The following is a 6,296-nucleotide window of genomic DNA, read 5'->3' as shown; positions in this document are numbered from 1 at the left end:
TTTTGAGGAAACTCCATACCGTTTTCCTAAATGGCTATACAAATTTGCAGACTTAGCATAGTGAAAGCGTTCCCCTTCCTTCACATTCTCATCTGGTCTTATGTCTGGTCTTTTTGATAATAGCCATACTAATAGCAGTGAGGTGAGATCTCATTGTGGTTTTGATTTGCATTTCCCTGATGATTACTAATGTGAAGCATTGTTTCAGATACTTCTTGGCCATTTGCCAATAGACATTTGAGAAATGTCTATTCAGATTTTTTGCCCATTTTTATTGCTTTTTAAATTGTTATTAAGTTGCTTGAGTTCCTTAAATACTTTGACTATTAACCCTTTATCAGATGTAGAGTTTGCAAATATTTTCTCCCATTCAGTAGATCGTCTCTTCATTATGTTGAATGAAGTTTTTTCCTGCTCCCTAAATTATTTCTTCCCTTTTCCTTTTCTATTTGGGCATCTTGCTCTGCCTCCTCTTCCTTTTTCCTTTTCTAATTGATGTGTTTTGATCTCTTTCATATTGGAAGTTTTCTACATAATTCTGGTGATCCTTTGTTTTTTATTATAATGTAAATTTAAAGTACTACAATCTGAGTTGGCATTCTTCCTGTAAGGCATGGATTGGCAGATCCTTCAGAATCATATGTATGCTTACCCATTTGCTTGAGAAACTTGCAAATGTCATGCTTTTGAGGACTTTTTCTGGAATCATTCAATTTCTTTTGAGAAAATGTCTCCAGTATCCTGTACAGGGCCTATCTGCCTAGCTGTCAGCATTCTTATAGCTGATGTCATTATAGCCCTGGGGTCCCTGTTCCATATGTAGACTTTGTCCTACTCTCCCTCTATTGGTTGGGCAGAGTCTGGGTCTTTCCATTCCTTTTGTTGGTGAAATGGGGTGAAGTCGAGCAGACAGGTAAATGAACTTAAGCATTTTATCATGGATAGAAACAGAACCCTGGGAAAGCATTAGAGGTGGATGAGAATAAATACCTTTTCCTGAGGGCTCAGAAGAGGTTGCAAAGAATAATCACCACAACATCTGAGTTTTGAAGTAACCTCCAGGCAAACTGATTAATGAGTGGGAGGCAGAGATGGACAGATAAAAGCACTTCCACGAAGAGGTATCTGTGTAAAATCAAGAAAGCTTGGAAAAGTATGGTCCATTTCTGAAGCAGCAAGGGCTTCAATGCCATAATGTTTACAATTAATAAATGGATTAGAATAGGGAACTAGCACTTTATCTAGTTTAAAGAGAAACAATTAATTTGTTTTTTTTTTAAAGGATCTAAAGCTTTTGCATTTTTAATTCTAAATTTGAATATTACTTTATTTGCTTAGTTCAATCTGCACTAGTTAATGTATTTCAATTCTATCACTTGCTACTTGTATCTAACAACACATCATTTAACATCTTTGGTTCTCAATGGTCTCATCTGTAAAATGGAGCTGCCTGTATCAGTCAGGGTTTTTAGTTGTGTGCAAAATAAAGCAACATGCTAATCTAAATTGAAAAAGATTTTATGAAACAGTATTGGATCTCTCCTAGGAAATAGAAAACTAAGTTTGAATGTTATGCAATCCTGACAACATCCAAAATCATACTGCAGAACTAGTACCATCATTACTGCCACCAGCTGGGCATAGACACTGGATCCTGCACCACTGACACTCTGCTAGTGTTCTTGGATGCAGTCACTAGACACACTGCACCATTGCCTTTGAAAACCAGATGTAGCTGTGGTGCTGCCGTCTCCCTCACAAGAATGTGTTTTGTCTAGAGCTGTGGGTCTGACTGGCAGAACCTAGAGCATGTGTTCGTGCCCTACGTATAATGGAATATTGAACAGTAAGCAATGCACTGTTCAAGAAGAAGTTGTCTTCTCCAGGAAAAAGTAGGCTCTGACTCCTAAAGAGGGAAGTGGGTTTCCAACCACAGAAAACAGGGGCAAAAATTGAATCATCAACAAGAATGACCAATGCCCACAGAGTTTAGGCTACCAAAAGGTTTTTAGAAGATACATGACATTATAATACAGAAAACTTTGAAAATGCCAGATATTATTACCATTATTGTCATCCTTAGTGCATCCTCATCAAGGAAGGTTTTTAGAAGATACATGACATTATAATACAGAAAACTTTGAAAATGCCAGATATTATTACCATTATTGTCATCCTTAGTGCATCCTCATCAAGGAAGGTTCTTGAATAAATTCTGTATTAGTTATTTATTACTGTGTAACAAATTACCTTCAAAACTTAGTGGGGTATATGTAATAATAAAAAGGACTTTCTTATTGCAGAGTATCTAGGTGACAGGGATTCGGGAGTGGTTGAGATGTGTGGTTCTGGTACAGTGTTTCTCATAAAGTTGCAGTCAAGATACCAGCTGGGACTGTCAGCCTGACTGAACCAGAGGATTTGTCCACAAGCTGGCACAGTCACAGGAGGCGGCCTTGGTTTCTTGATGGATATTGGAAATAGACCTCTGTTCCTGGGCCTTTCCATAGAGTTGCTGGAGTGGCTTCCCCCAGAGAGAATGACCCAAGCAGCAGAAAGAACAAGGTGGAAGTTACATTGTCATTTTACAATCTACATTTCACAGTTGTTCTCCATTATATCTACAGTGTTCTTCTTGTTGGAAGGTAGTCACTAAGTATTGCCCACAGAGAGAATTAAGGCTTCTCCAGGAGGAGGAGTTTCAAATCATTTCTAGACATATACTAAGCCAACACGAGTTATTTTTATAATTTCACAGATTGACCAAACTAATTTCCCTAGGCATGATTTCTAGTCATTTTTGTATTACAATATGTCAGAGGATCTTTCTGATTGGAAATTACCACATCTTCTCCAAAGATATTTATTGTATCTGGCAAAAATCTTTTAGTGCTTAAAAGGAAGTCGGGTTCATACTGCATAGCATCTTAGCAGCAAAGAAACACATTTCAACTATAAATGAAATATTTGTCCTTTTGTTCAAGCATCTGAATCCTGCAGTATAGAGACGTAACAGATTATAAAGCAAGATGTCATTGTCTGGCTAGCCCTATTGATGTGATGGGAGGAAAGGTAGGAGACAGTTTTTGTAAATCAAGGCACTTTTCTGGGAACCACAAAGTATTCTAGGAACACAAACTTGAGTGTCTTCAGAGGCCAAGCATGTAGTATAGATGGGTGCAGACTACAGGGAGTGGCGAGGCCTACAACATTCAAATGTCAGTTAAGAATAACAGCACCAGGCTGGGCGTGGTGGCTCACACCTGTAATCCCAGCACTTTGGGAGGCCGAGGTGGGTAGGTTACGAGGTCAGGAGATCGAAACCATCCTGCCTAACACGGTGAAACCCTGTCTCTACCGAAAATACAAAAAATTAGCCAGGCGTGGTGGTGGGCGCCTGTAGTCTCAGCTATTCTGGAGGCTGAGGCAGGAGAATGGCATGAACCCGGGAGGCGGAGCTTGCAATGAGCCGAGATTGTGCCACTGCACTCCAGCCTGGGCGACAGAGCGAGACTCCATCTCGAAAAACAAAACAAAACAAAACAAAACAAAAAGAATAACAGCACCAATACCAGGCCAACCAAACAAGTCGCCTTCCAGTGTCCAGTTTGGCTTTCAGCTGCCAGCTTGCTCTTCCTGCTGATGTGTAAGCTCTAACTTGCTTTCTTTTGGGAGAAATAAAGATGCAAGGAACGAGCAAGTTAAGGGAATCCTTGTGGTTCCTTTCTTTTTGTTCTTCCTTCTGTCCTAAACTAAGGATTAACTGCACGTCCCCTTCCATCACCTAGAGAGAGAGACAGAGGGCAGGCTCTCTTCATCCTCTCCCAACTGTTACACTGAACACAGTCTTGCTGTCCAAGGCAGTTGGTCTCATATGCATCTCCTCTAGGGGCATGTATTAGGGGCACTGTGTTTCTTTAAATAGGATGTCATTCCGAGTTTACTATTAGACCAGTTTTGATCATGCTGTGTTGAGGCTATCTGTGCCTCGACAGTATAGAAATTCACACACTGGAAACAAGGCCAAATAGGCACAATACTTCCCAAAAATTCTTTGTAGTTTAGGTGATAACATCAATGTCTGGGTTTGAGATATTAATGTACTATTCATTTTTCTTTATTCAAAGGAGAAAAGGCCTTTTCAGAAACATTGCTTTAGAACCTCCAATTTTACTTAACCCCATCTTGAATGGCAATTCCAGAAGAGTTTTTAATGACCACTTCTCAGGCCAAGGATTAAGACCAAGGAAAAATCAGGGGGTTTTATGGCACTTACAAACTATGTTGGTTCCTTGCATTCCAAAATGCAGTTCGTTCAACAGTGTGATAAGATACAATTTTTCCTTCATTTAGTCTTCTATTCACTATGTACAAAATAATTACTGAGCAAGGAAGTAAGATGGTGAACAAACAGACATAGCCCCTCATGGAGTTAATAGTCAATTTAGTACATCAAATCTGAAAATACTGAGAATATGTATATTTAATCCCCAGTTAAATATTTCCTTGGTGGAGAAATTGGCTCTCACACACTGATGGAAGCATTTACTCCAACTATTAAAAATCAACTTGGAAAGACGGATGGAGAGGCATAAAAAATAGGGATACATTTTGATTTAATATTCCGCTTCTGGATATCTGTGCTAACAAAATACTCAACACAGCATATTTTAGTTAAAATTTGGAAACAAATGCCCAGCAATTGGGAAGCAGGCATATTACAAAGCATCTATTTGACGGTCTATTATGCGGCTACTAAAAAGGATGATTATGAAGACAGTGTAGCAACAAGGTAAACTTCTTATAATGTAATGTTTAAGGAAAAGGATATAAATTGTATCTGTATAACATTACAAATACATAAACAAGTACTTTTTCAAAGAGGCAAGAAAGAAATACACTGAAAAAAGGATACTAAAGGTTGTTTTAGATTGCTATAGTTTGGGATAAATATTTTTCTCTTCCTCTTCTATATATTTATTTTAATGTATATTTAATCTTGGAAAACAAATTATACTAAAAGTCCAATCCTTTGTTTTTTTAAAAAAATTATGATTTATTTCACTTTGGAAAATGGAATGCTTCATACATTTGAATGTCATCCTTGTGCAAGGCAGAGGCTGGTCTTCTCTGTATCATTCCATTTTTACTGTATGTGCTGTCGAAGCAAGCACAAAGTGAGCTCTTCTTAAAGAAGTGGGGAAATTATGAAATTTCATCTGAATGGGTGAGGTATCAAATTGCATATCATGTTGTTTTTACTTTAGAACTTATGGAGGTTTTTCAGTTATAATATCATATACTATATGAATAAGAAAACAAGAAATGGAGGGAGGAAGGGACAAACTATTGCTATAACCAATATCCACTGTGTCAGGACCCAAGAAATACATATAGGTTGGTACACAATCAAAGGTATTATTTGTGTGCTGGAACTTTCAGAAATGAAGCCTTAGAGACCTCTATTTTATCCCAAAAGGCAGGCACTGGAACAGCCCTGAGTCCAGTCAAAGAAGTAGCAATGAATAAGATGGTATAACAAATGAGGTGGGCGTGTCATTCTGTCAGTTGCTTCCTCCTGACTAACCAAGAGCACACCATAATTGTGCTTCTGAACTCATTAATTTTGGCAAAAGGTATCTTGGTCTACCTAATTCAGCTTCTCCATTTAACAGTGAGGAATCCGAGGCAGGTTCACATTATGATTTTAATGGGCATTTTTGCTTTGGGGAGGCCTCTTCATTTATAAACAATATTAAAAATTATATCTTACAATATCGAATTAAAAATACAGACTTGGGTGAGCAAGGACTTCTATTCTAAAGCAGTATTGCAATGGAGAGAAAGTGACTTTCAGTAGGAGGAGGAGGACTATCGCAATTGGAAGAAAACTTTAATCCTGAGATATGCAAACCTCTCAAAGGTTAGGCAGAAAAGGTCTTTTCTTTTCTAGGAAGGAATAAACAATGCTGGAAATAACAGGATGTTGAAAAGTGGGATGAGTTAGGGTGAATGATCTTACGGTAGAAAAGAGAAAATTCTACCCTATGATCACCCTATTTTCAGGAAGGGCTCTTAAGGATGGGTTGTATGATGGCTCAGGCAAAGGGCAGGTCAAAGCTCAGGGGCCAGGGGACAGAGAGAATTCTAACTAATCTTGGGTCAAGTCAAGGTAGCAGATATTTTGTCCACATTGGTCAGTGGTTGAAGCAGTTCAGCTAATCATTAATGATGCATAAGAATGAAACAGTGGAGCGTCTATGTTCAGCTTTGTCATAAAAAAAAAAAAACAAGGT

At 38.3% G+C, this 6,296-nt stretch overlaps 1 non-coding gene across 1 annotated transcript; it reads right to left on the bottom strand.

Moving 5' to 3' along the window:
* Nucleotides 1–5,067: 5,067 nt before the first annotated feature.
* Nucleotides 5,068–5,174, bottom strand: LOC114679780 (U6 spliceosomal RNA). Its single transcript, XR_003731889.1, has one exon. It is a non-coding gene; the product is annotated as a U6 spliceosomal RNA (small nuclear RNA).
* Between the last annotated feature and the right edge of the window lie 1,122 nt (nucleotides 5,175–6,296).

This window comes from Macaca mulatta, chromosome 7, assembly GCF_049350105.2.
Source record: "Macaca mulatta isolate MMU2019108-1 chromosome 7, T2T-MMU8v2.0, whole genome shotgun sequence".
Classification (NCBI taxonomy): Eukaryota; Metazoa; Chordata; class Mammalia; order Primates; family Cercopithecidae; genus Macaca; species Macaca mulatta.
Note: the sequence above shows the minus strand (reverse complement) of the source record. Positions and strands in the feature narration are given on the sequence as shown.